Raw genomic sequence first — 16,831 nt, forward strand, 5'->3', positions numbered from 1 at the left:
TCGTGATTTGTGGACAGCCTCAGCTACTCAGTGAGGCCCTCTGCAACTTAGTGAGATCCTGTTTCAAAATAAAGAATAAAAAGTAGGGCAGGAGGTGTAGCTCTGAGGTCGAATGCCCCTGGGTTCTATTCCCAGACCCACCAAAAAAAAAAAAAAAAGAACTTAGCACATTGGGAGAAAGGCCCTTCCTTTCCGTCTGGCAGCAGCCATCAGGTAAGCCAAGATGGGCGCATACAAGTGCAACCAGGAGTTAGAGGAAGAAGCAGTTGGATGTGATGCGCTTTCTCCTGTTGCTGGCAATATCCTCAGCTCTTGGCGCTCTACAGGGCTCCCTGCCCCACCTGGCCAGATAAAGTGTGCAGGCTGGGATACAGGGCCAAGCAAAGTAATGCCATACACAGGAATCGCGTATGCCAGGGTGGAGGCAAGCGCCCAGTTCTTAAGAGGCTATGGCAAGCCTGTTCATCATGGTGTTAACCAGCTAAAGTTTGCAGGAAGCCTTCAGTCTGTGGCTGAGAAGAGAGCTGGACACCACTGTGGCGCTGTGAGAGGCCTAAATTATTACTGGATTGGTGAAGATTTCACATACAAATTCTTTGAGGTTATCCTCATTGATCCATTCCATAAAGCTGTCAGAAGAAATCCTGACACTAAGTCCACAAGCACAGGGAGAGGCGCGGGCTGACACCTGCAGGCTAAGAGAGTCGTGGCCTTGAAAAGAGTCACAAGTTTCACCGCACTATTAGTGGTTCCCACAGCGCAGCCTGGAGAAGGCTTAATACTCTCCAGCTCCATCTTTACTGCTAATATAAGTAATGTTTGTAAAGTTCATACCTAATAAGCAATTTAGGGCAGTTAAAAAAAAAGAACTTAGCGTCTTATTTAGCATCTTTCTTAGTCTGAATGTTGACATTTTCATTTCTTACTCTACTGATAATGTACTGATAATGCACTAAATAGAATAATTAAGTATGTCTTGATTGCTTAGATTGATGAACCATGATTTAAAATCTGTTCTGAATGCCTCTGAATTTGATGTATTTCAGTGTAGTTTTGATAACTTGCATTGCTTATGTTCTTAAATGTTTTATCTGAATAGCATCTTATTGTTTACACATCCTTACATTATCTCTCATTATGTGCTTCTAAAATGCATTTTGTTTCTAAAAGTATTTTATATTAGATACATAAAAATTTAATGATTCTGATACTTGAGTGGTTATAATAGTTAAATTTTGAAATAATCTTATTTAAATTGAGTATTTTATTCTTTTGATATTTTGGATGTATTTTAATTAAAGGAGTTTTTGAGGAATTTTCGCTGCCATTAATATGACATATATTTGGAATTTTTCTGTGGAGAGATACTATCAACTTCAGTTTTTTAAAGAATGTCAGCTGGCTGGGTGTGGTGGCACATGCTTGTAATCCTAGCATTTGGGAGTCTGAGACAGGAGGACTATGGTTCACAGCCAGCCTTAGCTACTTAGTGAGGCTCTCTGTACTTGTGAGACCCTATTTCAAAATAAAGAATTAAAAAAAAAGGGGCTAAGGGTGTAGCTTGGCGGTAGAATGCCCCTGGGGTTCCATTCCCAGTACTGCAGAAGAAGAAGAAGAAGAAGAGGAGGAGGAGGAGGAGGAGGAGGAGGAGGAGGAGGAGGAGGAGGAGGAATGTCAGCTAAAGAAAAATTCTGAACATTAATCATGGTTTATGTAAACATCTGTTAACTGCAGTGTGTATTATTTTAGTTGGTAACTCCTGTCATTTTATTCTTTTAAATATGTTTTTTAGCCGGGCGTGGTGGCGCACGCTTGTAATCCCTGCGCTTGGGAGGCAGAGACAGGAGGATCGCACAGGTTCGAAGCCAGCTGCGCTGGCTTAAGAGACCCTGTTTCCAAAAATAAAAAAGTATAAAATAGGTCTGGGAGTGTAGCCCGGAGGTAGAAGGGCTTCCAGGAGCCCTGGTGCCACACAAAAAAATAAAATAAAATAAATACGTTTTTAGGAGAAAGGAATTGATATTCACTGGCTGCTTTTCTTAGGCTATATGCTATGTGCTTTATAAGTTTGTCTCATGAAATCCTTACCATAGCCATGTGAAACAGAGGTGGTATTGCCTCATTTTACAGTGAAGAAGCAGGCTCTGGAATCAACTGTTAGGGTAAGGTCATAGAATAAAAGAATGGTATATTGTTGCTTCTGAAATGCATCCTTCGTTTATTATATCATATAACTTCTAAGACCTACTTTTGAGTCTACAAAATACAGTTAAATTCCTATGGAAGCAACCTATTCTGTTTGGTACTTTTTTTTTTTTTCAGTACAAGAGATTGAACCCAGGGGCATTCTACCTCTGAGCTATCCCCCCCCTCCAACCCCCCCCTCTCTATTTTTTTTCTTTTTTTTTGGGGGGGTGGTACTGGAGTTCCTGGAAGTCCTTCTACCTCCTGGGCTACATCCCCAGACCTATTTTTTTTTTTTTTGAAACGGTCTCCTAAACCAGCGCGGCTGGCTTCAAACCTGTGTGATCCTCCTGTCTCCGCCTCCCAAGTGCGGGGATTACAAGTGTGTGCCACCACGCTCAGCACGCTCTATTTTTTTTTATTCTTTATTTTGAAACAGGGTCTCACAAAGTTGTGGAGGGCCTTACTAAGTAGCTGAGGCTGGCCTGGAACCTGTGATCCTTCTTTCTTAGCCATCCAAGTACTGAGATCATAAGTGTACACCACCAATGCCAGGCTTTGTTTGGTACACTTTTATATAAAGATAGATTTTATTTTGGCAGGGTTAGGGGGTCAAGGGCAGGTAATTAATACCTTTGCCTAGTTCTTCAAAAACAATATAGGCAGAGTTTTGGTCTGGGCTGGCTATGGAATAATTTGCTAGGGACTTTAAGAAACAGTTGTGAGAGCTGGGCTTAGTGGTGCAGGCCTGTAAGCCCAGTACTTGGGAGGCAGGGACAGGAGAATCACAGATTTGAGACCAATCTTAGCAACTCAGCTACTTAGTGAGGCCCTTTGCAACTCAATCCTGTTTCAAAATAAAGAATAAAAAATAGGGCAGAGGGTGTAGCTCGGAGGTCAAATGACCCTAGGTTCTACCCCAAACCCGCGAAAGGAAGGAAGGAAGGAAGGAAGGGAGGGAAAGAAGAGACTAAGTAAGCCAGGCGTGGTGCCCCATGCTTGTAATCCCAGCTCTTGGGAGGCGGAGACAAGAGGGTCGTGCAGGTTCGAAGCCAGCCTTGCTGGTTTAAGAGCCCTGTTTCCAAATAAAAATAAAAAAAATAGGTGTCTGGGAGTGTAGCCCGGAAGTAGAAGGGTTTCCAGGGACCCCAGTACCACCAAAATAAATAAATAAATAAATAAATAAATAAATAAATAAATAAATGACTAAAAAATAGTATTGGGGGTGTAACTTGGAGGTAGAATGCCCTTGGTTCCATTCCCGGTACCTCAAAGATAAATAAATAAAAAATAAAATAAAGCCGGGCGTGGTGGCACATGCTTGTAATCCCTGCACTTGGGAGGCTGAGACAGGAGGATCGCACAGGTTCAAAGCCAGCATCAACTATTTAGTGAGGCTCTTGGCACCTTAGGGAGACCCTGTTTCCAAATATATAAAATAGGTTTGGGAGTACAGCCTGGAGGTAGAAAGCCCTTGGGTTCCACCCACAGTACCACCAATAAATAAGTAATTAAATAAAAATAAAAATATAGATAAGAGTTGTCAGGAGGAGGAGAATGGGAAAGGTTTTCATGGGAGAAAATAGAAAGGCAACTGAAATAAATTTTGCTTGTTAATTGTCTCCCTGCATGTGCCTGAACTCTTTTCTTGGTTATGTGGTATTGGCCTTGACTCCCATATATTTGGTGCTCAGGCATGGTTTTGTTCCCTAGTATTTGGACTTCTTAGTTTTCAAGTGCTTCCTTGGCTCACTCCTTTGGCCCTTGGCACCTCTTGTTTTTTATGAGACTTCTCCTGTTGCCCTGTTCCCTGGGAACCCAATACCCATTCCCCTAATGAACAGCATTGTGGGAGAGGGGGACATCATACAATGATTTTGGCTGCACTTGGGCTGCTTTGGCACCTTTGGCAGTTGCTTAGTATAGTTTGATTTCTTCTTTTCTGGACTACATTGTGGCTTAGTTCCTGCTTTCTTTTTGTAATACCAATTCCTTCCCCCAGTAATTTCAGGGGATTCAAGTTAAACATAGACTTTAGAACTTTTAGCATAGCATGAGCTTGTGAGTGTGAGCTCACAGAGGTTATGGTATATAGAAGATAACTTGCTCTTAATTATAAAAGTGTACCAATTGGAGAGTATGGAATATATTTCTATTTTTTATTTATTTATTTATTTATTTATTTATTTATTTATTATTTATATTGGCATAGTTTATGATGTTACTTGCCTTACTCTCAAATTTAAGAAAAATAACATGATTACTATTGAAATTTACATTGTATATATGCATGTTTTAATAAGGGGCACTTTTTTTTTTTTTGCAGTACTGGGGATGGAATCCAGGGGCATTCTACCTCCAAGATACACCCCCAGACCTAATTTTTTTTTATAATTCTTTATTTTGAAGCAGGGTCTCACTGAGTTGCAAAGGGCCTCACTAAGTAGCTGAGGATGTCTTTGAACGGTGATCCTACTGTCTCAGCCTCCCAAATGCTGGGATTACAAGCGTGCGCCACCACACCCAGCTTTTAATAAGCGGTAAATTTTTAAATCTTTTATTGATTATATTTTTATGAATCCAGAGTCATAATATTGAGTTAATTTACTACTTAATTTACTACTCTTGGTTGAAAATTTAGAAATTTTGAATAGCCCATTTCATTAGGACAAATATAATACCAGTATTTTTAACTTTAAAATTCTTTAAATTTAACTTTTATTGTGAAAGAAGTAATGCATTTTGAACAATTTCAAACAGTATAGTTAAAAGTGAAAGTAGGTCCATGTAGCTCCAATCCCTATACCATTCATTTTACAGAATTGTTAACAGTTGCTATATGCCCTTTTAGATTTTCTTTTTTTTTTAATTGGTGCAATGTATTCATACATCATAATGGTATAAAGAAAATACTTTTGTAGACATACATGCACATATCGCCCAGTTAGCCCCTACCCGATCCCCACCCCGTTCCCTCCCCATCCCTCCTTCCCATGCTTGGCTTAGTGGTTGACATCTAGTTTTATAGCAATTTATCCAATATTAACGATGATAATCTCACAAAACAGTTTCATTTGTCTGATACCAAGCTTTTGATGACTAAAAGATAACAGTTCAATATTTCTTTTTGCTTTCTTTTTTACCAGAGAATATTTTTTTTCTGTTCTTTTTTTTTTTTTAGGTGAAGCTATCATACATTTATTTATTTATTTTTCAGAAAAAATCTATCCTGATATGGAATATGGACTCTAGATACCCAAAACAATCTCAAAGAAGAACAAAGCTAGAAGATGTATATTTTCTGATTTCAAACCATATAAAGCTACAATAATTGAAACAGTGTAGTACTGTTCCGCCCTTTTAGACTTTCAAAATTTATTTGCAGATATAGCCGGGCCTGGTGGCGCACGCTTGTAATCCCCACACTTGGGAGGCTGAGACAGGAGGATCGCGTTGGTTCGGAGCCAGCCTCGCTGGCTTAAGAGACCCTGTTTCCACATAAAGTTAAAAAATAGGTCTGGGAGTGTAGCCCATGGGAGTGTAGCCCGGAGGTAGAAGGGCTTCCAGGAACCCCAGTACCACCAAAAAAAAAAAAAAATTATTTGCAGATATAGAAAATATACGTAAATAAAGAAACACATGGTATGGTATCTTTTTAAAACAAAAACTGCAGGTGGGTAGATGTAGTGGCATGCCCTGTCACATGCCTATAATCCCATCTACTCAGCAAGCTGAAGCAGGAGGATCACCTGAGCCCAAGGAGTTCAAGGCCAGTCTGGGCAACATCGTGAGACCCTGACTACAAAGTTAATAAAACAAAATGAGAAAACAAACCACAAAAGTGGGAAGCCTTCTGGATTTACTGCTTTGTCATGGTCCATTCTCTGTTTCTTACCTTAGTAAGATAAAAACTTGTCTGTGCCTCAGTTTCCCAATCTGTAAGCCAGGTCAAATAATGGTTTGTACCTCCTTGAGATTGTAGAAGATTACATGAAGTAACATTTACAAACTGGTTGTCATAGTGTCTGGTGTTGGTATACAGTGTATATTATATAAATATTAACTAATTACAGATGACCTTTGGTTGATTGATTGATCGTGGTACTAGGAATGTGAACCTAGGGTGGTTCTACTTCGGAGCTACACCCCAGCCCTTTTAAAACTTTTTATTTATTTATTTTTTATTTTTATTTTTATTGTGGTACTGGAGATTAAACCCAAGGGCATTCTATCTCCAAGCTATGCCCCCAGTTTTTATTCTTTATTTTGAAGTAGGGTTTCCCTAGGTACTGGAGGGCCTCACAAAGTAGCTGAAGCTGTCCACGAACCTGCAATCCTCCTATCTCAACCTCCCAAGTTACTGGCATTATAGGTGTGTATCATCATTCCTGGCTGAACTTGTTTTTTTTAAAAAAAACACCTATTATGGGTGCTTTATTATGGGTTATTAATAGTTTGAGAGTGTTGCATTTTAAAAAATTGTAAGTTCGAGCTGGGTGTGGTGGCACACACCTTTAATCCTCGTACTTGGGAGGATGTTACAGGAGGATTGTAGCTTAGAGGCCAGCCTCAGCAGTTGAGGGAGTCCCTCAGTAACTTAGTGAGACCTTGTTTCAAAATAAAATATAAAAAGGGCTGAAGGTATTGCTCAGAGGTAGAATGCCCCAGGTTCAATCTGCAGTAACACACACACATTGTATATAAACAAACACACACAGAGTATGATGGGTTCTGAGTTTTTCTGTTCCTACAGTATGTTTGTAACAGCTTTGAGCAGTGACTACTTCCCACACCTGTTGCAGTGAATTACTATTACTGATTGGCAATGTGGTAGGAAGGTGCCTGCTTCTAAGGGGCCATGAAATGAAGGAAAAAATCTGAAAACCTTTGGTTTAGAAAATTATATTACATTATCAGATAATTTTTGTTGAAGTCTTTTAAGAAAACTAGATGAAAAATAGAATTGGGAAGAATGTTATAAATTTATAAGGGAGGACATTATTGTTTCATCTAAAATTTTTTTTTGCCAGTTCTTACATTCTTTGAAGGGTACATGGTCATTACCTACTCTTATTTTACAATAAAGAAATAGAATAGTAGTGGTATTCTCACTTTTGTAGCTAGTAATGGTAGAGCCAGGATTAGAATCCTAGTCATCTGATCCTTACCTTTCTGAATTGTTGAGAAGGTAACCTTCTCTTAAACTGCTGAATAATGGATGAACTATAATGGCTTACCTTTTAGCACTACGTTCTTGTATTATTTTGTGTGTAGAGACAGTAACAGTTGTGTCATAAGCAGCAATTATAAAAAAAATTAATAACTTATGAATGTCAAATGTATTATTAGGTTCTTTACAGAGAATATTGTAAGAGGATATTGGAGATTAGTGGTTCTGTAGGAAGGACATTATATGATATTCAATGTAAATGCCATTTTGTCTTTTAAACACAACCTGAAAACATTCATGTGTAAATAGGCCCCTTTAAGCACAGAATTCTCTGATTTTCTGCCCTTTTTTGTCTCTCAGATTGCTATTTCTCTCACTGGAATGACAGAGGGCAAAGCCATTTTTGACCTGTAGATCACTTAATGCCTTCCCTCTGCCTCTGAACCCCTGGTATACACGAAAGTTAAAGCTTTTTGCCTTAGAAAGAAAATGAGCCTGAGGTCTTGTTGCCTGTTTAGCTTGAGTTCTAGTTTCTATCTTCTAGAGAATGGCCCTACTCAGGAAAGGATCAAGATTCTCCATTTTTTCAAACCCAAGATCTCTCCTGCTACCTTGAAGAACTTGAGGCTGAGATGAAAGCAGGGACTGGGGAAGGTTCTGGGGCCTGCTCTGAAGAGGAGGGAGTGAAAGGAGCCTCTCACTGTCCAGGGGCACCTGTGTTTCAGATGCCTAGGAATTGAGAGATGAGAATGAGAGGAAGGTAGGAGAATCCAAGGAAATGGAAGAGGTTTGTTGAAGAAGGAACCTTGGTTTGAGGAAATCTTATTAGAATAAAAGGCAAGACGCCATTTTTTATTTTTTATTTTTATTTTTCAGGTCTGGGGATGGAACTCAGGGGCATTCGACCTCTGAACTACACCCCCTGCCCTATTTTTTATTCTTTATTTTGAAACAGGGTTTCACTAAGTTGCAGAGGGCCTCACTAAATAGCTGAGGCTGTTGGCGAACCATGATCCTCCAGTCTCAGCCTTCCAAATGCTGGGATTACAAGCATGCGCCACCACGCCTGGCTGTGAGACTCCATTTGTGAGATGCCACATAACCCTGCTGTGGCCAAGTAAAACCATTTGTGCAGCACATGGCATGGTGTCTTTTCTTTGACATCAACTTGAAGTTTAATTGGACATATTAAAGAGTTTTTATCAGTTCAAAGATTTAACTTTTTGAGCTTTTATAGGTTTCCGTTCCTCTCACATTTATTTAAAGAATTTTTTAAATTGGTGTATTTAGTCATCTTTAGGTACAAGATGGTAGAGGCATATATACATACATCACTCATTTAGCCCTTCCCCAATTCCCTCCCCATTCCTTCCCCCTTCCTTCTCATGTTTGGCTTAGTGATTGATATTTTTGTGAATGAACATCATGGACATTAGGGTATTTCCCTTTCCCCCTTCCCATTCTCCTCAGTTAGGTCATCTTATTTGCTTATCTACAGTTTCTCCTTCTTTGTCTAGAGTTTCTTCTATGACCCATTTTCTCCATAGCTTCCACATATTAGGGAGAACATCCGATTTCTTACTTTTGTGACTGACTAATCTCACTTAGCATAATGTTCTCCAGTGTCATCCATTTCCCTGTAAATGATGTAATTTTGTTCTTCCTTATGGCTGAGTAAAATTTCATTGTGTATATATCCCATAGTTTTGTAATTAATTCATCTGTTGATGGGCATCTTGGCTGGTTCCATAGTTTGGCAGTTGTGAATTATGTGGCTATGAGCACAAGATATGCATGCATTAATTTAGTAGTTTGGTTCCCATTCTTTTAGGTAGATACCCAGAAGTGGTATTGCTGGATCATAATGGTAGGTTCATTCCCATTCTTTTTTTTTTTTTTTTTTTTTTTTTTGGTGGTACTGGGGTTCCTGGAAGCCCTTCTACCTCTGGGCTACACTCCCAGACCTATTTTTACATTTTTATTTGGAAACAGGGTCTCCTAAGCCAGCATGCGCGGCTGGCTTCGAACCTGCGCGATCCTCCTGTCTCTGCCTCCCAAGCGCGGGGATTACAAGCGTGCGCCACCACGCCCGGCCTCATTCCCATTCTTCTGAGGAAACTTCATACTGTTTTTCAAAGGGGTTGCACTAACTTGCAATCCCACCAACAATGTATTAGAGTTTCCACTTCCCCACATCTTCGCCAGCATTTGTTTGTGTTTTTAATGATTGCCATTCTATCTATTTGGAGTTAGGTGAAATCTCAGGGTAATTTTTATTTGTATCTCTCTGATTGGTAATGATTTTGAGCATTTTTTCATACATTTATAAAGCCATAGTAATAAAAAAACAACATGGTACTCGCACAAAAACAGATACATAGACCAATGGAGCAGAATAGAAGACCAGAAACAAATCTGCGCATGTACAGCCAATTTATTTTTTACATTGGGGCCAAATATATACACTGGAAAAAAGATAGCCTCTTCAACAAATGGTGTTGGCAAAACTGGGTAACCATATGAAGAAAAAAGGAAATAAACCCCACTTTTTCACCCTGCAGAAGAATTGATTCAAGATAGATCAAAGACTTGGAAATTAGACCAGAGACCTTGCAGCTCCTTGAAGATGGCATAGGTCCAACACTGCAATACATAGGCACTGGTAAAAACTTTCTCAACAAGACCCCAAAGGCACAAAAAACTAAAAGGCAGATCAATACATGGGATTGCATTAAACTAAAGAGCTCTGTAAAGCAAAGGAAACTTTCCAGAACCTCAGCAGAGAGCCAACAGAATGGGAGAAAATTTTTGCCAACTATTCCTCCCATAGAGGACTAATATTTAGACTATACAGAGAACTCAAGAAACTCAGCATTAAGAAAACAAATAACCCAGTCAAATATTGGGCAAGTGATCTAAATAGACACTTCACAAAAGAAGAAATTCAAATGGCCAATAAATATATGAAAAAAGTTCTCACCTTTTAAGTACTAGAATAAGATTAAAAACCCTTTAATATTTTTATTTTGCTGAATAAATACTATATTCGGAGCTTAGACATATTTTTATTATGTGTCGTGTGCAGGTGTGTATTTCAACTAAATTATGTTGTATGTCGAGTTTCATAGAAGAGACTGAGAAACCTTTAGTTCTATTTCCAAGGTAAATATGTTTATCCTCCAGATAAACTTTAAATTAAAACTAAAATTCTCTTTTATTATATATTTTCCCTGACAAAGATGAAAAGAAGTGGCTTTAAGATAATCTGTAGGATTCTGTCATTCATGCTATGACCTGTTCTGTGGTGCCGAGGATTGAACCCAGGGCCTTGAGCATGTTAGGCAGGTACTCTACAACTGAGCTGTATACTTCCAGCTACTTGTTTTGTTCTTAATAATTGGAAATTAGTTTACTAATTTAAAACCAATATTTCTATTTTATAGTAATCTTATCTACATTAAAGGTTCTTAAATTGGTTAGGTGTGTATAAATGGTGAATATTTCCCAAAGCAATACCATTTATTGGTTCTAGAATTCCCATTTCTGTAGTTCTTTAGCCTTTAAATGCTTTTCTGCTGTTAATGTATTATGTCCTCAGAGTACTGTCAATTAAATAGCAAAGACCAAAACCAATTGTCCTGTCACCTATTCACTATGATAGAAGTTCATGATAGAAGACTTCAGATTTCTTGACTCAGAAAGTAGTTTTCTTTAGCTGGGCGTGGTGGTGCATGCTTGTAATCCCGGCATTTGGGAGGCTGAGACAGGAGGATCGCAGTTTGTGGACAGCCTCAGCTACTTAGGCCCTACGCAACTTAGTGAGACCCTATTTCAAATAAAGAATAAAAAATAGGGCTGGGGGTGTAGCTCGGAGGTATAATGCCTCTGGGTTCCATCCTCAGACCCACACATACACACACACATAAAAAAAGACAGTAAAGCTTTCTTTATTAAAAAAAAAAGCACAGTCAGCCTGGCATGGTGGAGCATGTTTGAAATCCCAGTACTTGGGAGGCTGAGACAGGAAATCACAGGTTCGTGGCCAGCCTCAGCTATTAGTGAGGTCCTTTACAACTTAGTAATACCTGTTTCAAAATAAAAAATAGAGCTGAGGGTGTAGCTTGTAGGTAGAATGCCCCTGGGTTCAATACCCAGTGTAACAAAAAACAAACAAACAAATAATAGAAAAACTCAAAGGCATAATCACTTGTTTCTAATGTGTTTGAGAGTAAATAATTTTTTTTCTTTTATTTTTATCTCTATCTTATTGAGGTATCAATTTACATATTTTAAAACTAACCATTTTATTTTATTTATTTTTTAATTTTTTATTGAACATAAATGGTATACATTTAAACTATACTTGATGCCCTCTCCCCCCTCCCGCCCCCGTTTTCCCTTCCCCCTCCCAGCAATAAAACAATGATTGTCCCAGGTAACCATGCCATATTCATAATTTTACATATATTCAGATGTGGACCCTCATTAATCAAGTTCAGCCTTCCTCCTCCTCTATCTTTCCATTCAAGCTTTGCTGGTATTTCCCCTCCATTATCTGGAGTACCACTGGTATCCTCTGGATTCCCTAGTTTGGGCATATTAGCGGAAACATATGTACCTTCTCCTTCTGTGCTTGGCTGGTCTTGCTTAACATAATGCTCTCCAGGACTTTCCATCTTCTTGCAAAAGGTATGATTTTGTTCTTCTTTATGGCTGAGTAGAATTCCATTGTGTGTATTTCCCAGAGTTTTGCAATCCATTCATCTGTTGATGGGGACCTGGGTTGGTTCCATAATTTTGGCTATTACAAATTGTGCTGCTATGAACATAGGTATGCATATGTTGCTGTATTTCTCTGAATTCAACCCCTTTGGAAAGATACCCAGAAGTGGTAGAGCTGGATCATATGGTGGATCTATTCCTAGCTTTCTTAGGAATCTCCACACAGATCTCCATAGTGGCTGAACTAGTTTGCACTCCCACCAACAGTGTAAAAGAGTTCCTCTTTCCCCACATCCTTGCCAGCATTTGTTGTTATTTGATTTCTTTATACTTGCCATTCTGACTGGGGTTAGATGGAATCTCAGTGTAGTTTTGATTTGCATCTCCCTGATGGCCAATGATGTAGAACATCTTTTCATGTATTTATTGGCCCTTTGTATCTCTTCTTTTGTGAAGTGTCTATTTAGTTCATTTGCCCACTTCTTGATTGGGTTGTTTGCTTTGCTAGTGTAGAGTCTTTTGAGCTCTTTGTATATTCTGGATATTAGTCCCCTATCAGACTGGTGGCTGGTAAAGATCTTTTCCCATTCTGTAGGCTTCCTCTTTAAGTTGTTGATGGTTTCTTTTGATGAGAAGAAACTTTTAAGTTTGATGTTATTCCACATGTTAATTCTTGCTTTAATTTCCTGAGCTTTGGAGGTTTTGTTGAGAAAGTTACTGCCTGTGCCAATATTTTGTAGTGTTGAACTTATGCTTTCCTCTACTAACTTCACAGTCTCAGGTCTAGTTTCTAAGTCTTCGATCCATTTTGAGTTGATTCCTGTGCATGGTGAGATATAGGGGTTTAGATTCATCTTTTTACAAATGGATAGCCAGTTCTCCCAGCACCATTTGTTGAAAAGGCTGTCTTTTCTCCAGCGTATGAGTTTGGCCCCTTTGTCAAAGATTAATTGACTAAAGATGTGTGGGTTTGTTTCTGTATCTTCTATTTTAATCCACTGGTCAGTATATCTGTTATTGTGCCAGTACCATACTGTTTTTACTACTATTCCTCTATAGTGTAATTTGAAGTCTGGGGTTATGATGCCTCCTGCATGTTTCTTATTGCTGAGAATTGCTTTGGCTATTCTGGGTCTTTTCTTTCTCCATATAAAGTTTATGATTGATTTTTCTAGGTCTATGAAGAATATCGCTGGTATTTTAATGGGAATTGCATTGAATCTATAGATCAGTTTTGGTAGAATGGCCATTTTGATGATATTTATTCTGCCTATCCATGAGCATGGGAGATCTTTCCGTCTTCCAAGGTCTTCTTCAATTTCTTTCTTTAATGTTTTATAGTTTTTGTTGTAGAGGTCTTTTACATCTTGGGTTAGGTTTATTCCTACATATTTTATTGGTTTTGAGGTTATAGTGAATGGAATTGTTTTCTCTGTTTCTTTCATTGTGGATTCATTGTTGGCATAAAGAAAAGCCATTGATTTCTTTAGTTTGATTTTGTATCCTGCGACTTTGCTGAATTTGTCAATCAGCTCCAGAAGTCTGTTGGTTGAGTTCTTTGAGTCTTCCAGATAAAGGATCATGTCATCTGTGAATAAGGATAATTTTAATTCCTCTCTTCCTATGTGAATTCCTTTGATTTCCTTCTCTTGTCTTATTGCTGCAGCAAGAGTCTCAAGGACTTTGTTGAAAAGGAGTGGTGATAGTGGGCATCCTTGTCTTTTTCCTGACTTTAGAGGAAATTCTTGCAGTTTTTCCCCATTCAATATAATGTTGGCTTTGGGTTTACAGTATATTGCCTTAATGATGTTGAAGTACTTTCCTTCTATCCCAATTTTTTTCAGTGTTTTTAACATAAATGGGTATTGGATTTTGTCAAATGCTTTTTCAGCATCTATTGCTATGATGATGTGGTTTTTGTTCTTGGTTCTATTTATGTGGTGAATAACATGTATTGATTTGTGTATGTTGAACCAGCCTTGTTTTTCTGGGATGAACCCAACTTGGTCATGATGTATTATTCTCTTGATATAGTTTTGAATGCGTATAGCTAGTATTTTGTTTAGAATTTTTGCATCTATGTTCATTAAGGATATTGGTCTGTAATTTTCCTTTCTTGAAGTATCGTTATTTGGTTTGGGAATTAATGTGATACTGGCCTCATAGAAGGAATTTGGAAGAGTTCCATCTCTTTCAATTTCCTGGAACAAGTTATGAAGTATTGGTATTAGTTGTTCACTGAAGGTTCTGTAGAATTCAGCTGTAAACCCATCTGGGCCTGGGCTTTTCTTTGGTGGAAGAATTTTATTGCTGTTTCTATTTCTTTGGTTGCTATTGGTTGGTTTAGGCTTGCTATATCCTCTTGGCTGAGTGTAGGTAGGTTAACTGTGCTTAGAAATCTATCAATTTCTTCCATCTTTTCAAGTCTATTGGAGTATAAATTTTTAAAGTAGTGTCTGATAATCTTTTGAATTTCTTCACTATCTCTGGTGATATCTCCCTTTTCATTTCTAATTTTGATAATTTGAGTTGATTCTCTTTTTCTTTTGCTTAGGTTGGCCAGGGGTTTATCAATTCTGTTGATCTTCTCAAAGAACCAACTTTCTGTTTTATTGATTCTTTGAATTTTTTTTTTTATTCTCTATTTCATTTATTTCTGCTCTAATTTTAATAATTTCTTGCCTTCTGCTGGCTTTGGGAGTAGACTGTTGCAGACTTTCTAGGTCCTTGAGTTGTATCATTAGGTTCTTGGCAGTTTTCTCTCCTTCTTATGTGGGCACTCAATGCAATAAACTTTCCTCTTAATACTGCCTTTATAGTGTCCCATAGATTTTGGTAGGTTGTGTCTCTGTTTTCATAATTTTTTTTATTTCTTCCCTAATTTCTGCTCTTACCCATTCATCATTCAATAGTGTATCATTCAATCTCTACGTATTTGAATAATTTCTTTTGAGTTTCTTATTGTTGATTTCTACTTTTATTCCATTATGGTCTGAAAAGATGCAAGGAATTATATTACATCTTTTGAATTTGCTGGCACTTTCTTTGTGTCCCAGTATGTGGTCTATTTTGGAGAAGGTTCCATGGGCTGCTGAGAAAAATGTGTATTCTGTAGTTCCTGGTTGAAATATTCTGTAAATGTCTATTAGGTCCATTTGGTTTATGGTTTTCTTTAGTTCTAAAGAGTCTTTACTCATCTTTTGCCTTGAAAATCGATCTAGTGGTGTGAGAGGCGTATTAAAGTCTCCCAGAATTATTGTATTTGGGTCTATTTGGGATCTGATGTCCAGAAGGGTTTGTTTTACAAATGTGGTTGCACCCATGTTTGGGGCATAAATATTTACTATCATTATATCTTCTTGGTGTATTGTTCCTTTTAGTAAAAGGAAGTGCCCTGATTTGTCTCTTCTGATGTGTTTTAGTTTAAAGTCTGTTTTGTTGGATATCAGGGTTGCTACCCCTGCTCTTTTTTGCTCTCCAGTAGCATGATATATCTTTTTCCATCCTTTCACTTTCAGTCTGTGAATGTCTTTGGCTGTAAGGTGAGTTTCTTGCAGACAACATATATTTGGATTATGTTTCTTCATCCACATTGCCAGTCTATGTCTTTTGATTGGTGAGTTAAGTCCTTTGATGTTAAGAGATATTATTGAAATATGATTTTTGTTTTCTGCCATTTTATGTTCTGTCTACTATTGGATGGATAGGTCTTTCTTCTTTACTTAAATGGCCCACTTATTGACTTCCTCTCTTATTTGGTTCTGGAGTCTGCTTCTTTTTTCTTCTTTATGGTTTATTTCTTTAAGAATTTTCTCTAGTGTAGGCTTTGAATTCATGAATTTTTTAAGATTCTGTTTATCTTGAAACACGTTTGTTTCCCCATTGATTTTGAATAGTAGTTTTGCTGGATAAATAAGCTTCGGTTGGAAGTTATTTTCTTCCAGGGTCTGAATCACGTCGTCCCAGTCTCTTCTAGCATTCATGACCTGGGTTGTATAGTCTGGGGTGATTCTTATTGTTTTGCCTCTATATGTCACCCGTCCTTTTGTTCTCACTGCTTTTAAGATTCCTTCCTTGGCCTCTATGTTGGTCATTTTGGTTATTATGTGGCGTGGGGTGGTCCTTCTTTAGTCCTGTCTCAATGGAGTTCTGTATGCCTCCTGAACATGAAGATCCAAGTCTCTTTCCATGTTTGGAAAATTCTCTGAGATTATTTCTTTGAAGAGATTACGGATGCCCTTGGTCTGTACCTCTGTCCCTTCTTCAGTGCCTATTATCTGTAAGTTAGGGCACTTCATATTATCCCATATTTGCTGGATGTTTAGGTTTTGTTGCTGTAAAGATTTCTGTATATTGCTGACTGTGTTTTTGGTTTTGGATGTACTGTCTTCTAACAGTGATATTCTGTTTTCCATTTCATCTAATCTTTCAGAATTTCTTTCTATTGCTGTCTTCATTTCACTTATTGACTCTTTCATTTCATTCCAGACCTCTTTCTGATTCTTTCTTAGTGTTTCTATCTCATCTTTCATTTCTGCTAGACTTGTTTTAAATCCTTTCATCATATTGTAGATCAAGATTCGGAACTCCCCTTCTTGCATTTCTAGAAGGTCAGTATTTGTGACTTCTGTCGTTTCTCCACTATTCCTGGTTCTCATATTTTCACCATTCTCAGGCCTGTTCTTCTGTTGTCTTCCCATTGAAGTGGTACGGATTGGGTGATGGTGGAGTAGCTGGTAGCCCAATCAGAAGCTC

The 16,831-nt window shown here is 38.1% G+C and overlaps 1 protein-coding gene and 1 pseudogene across 4 annotated transcripts in view; both read left to right on the forward strand.

Moving 5' to 3' along the window:
* The window catches only part of USP3 (ubiquitin specific peptidase 3), a gene marked incomplete at both ends in the record, with an annotated part of 106,393 nt that overhangs the window by 20,574 nt on the left and 68,988 nt on the right, over positions 1-16,831 (forward strand). The window lies entirely within an intron of this gene.
* Positions 224-807, forward strand: LOC308261025 (large ribosomal subunit protein eL15-like; annotated as a pseudogene). Its single transcript has one exon. The product of its transcript is annotated as a large ribosomal subunit protein eL15-like (transcript).

This window comes from Muscardinus avellanarius (assembly GCF_963383645.1).
Source record: "Muscardinus avellanarius genome assembly, chromosome: 3".
NCBI lineage: Eukaryota > Metazoa > Chordata > Mammalia > Rodentia > Gliridae > Muscardinus > Muscardinus avellanarius.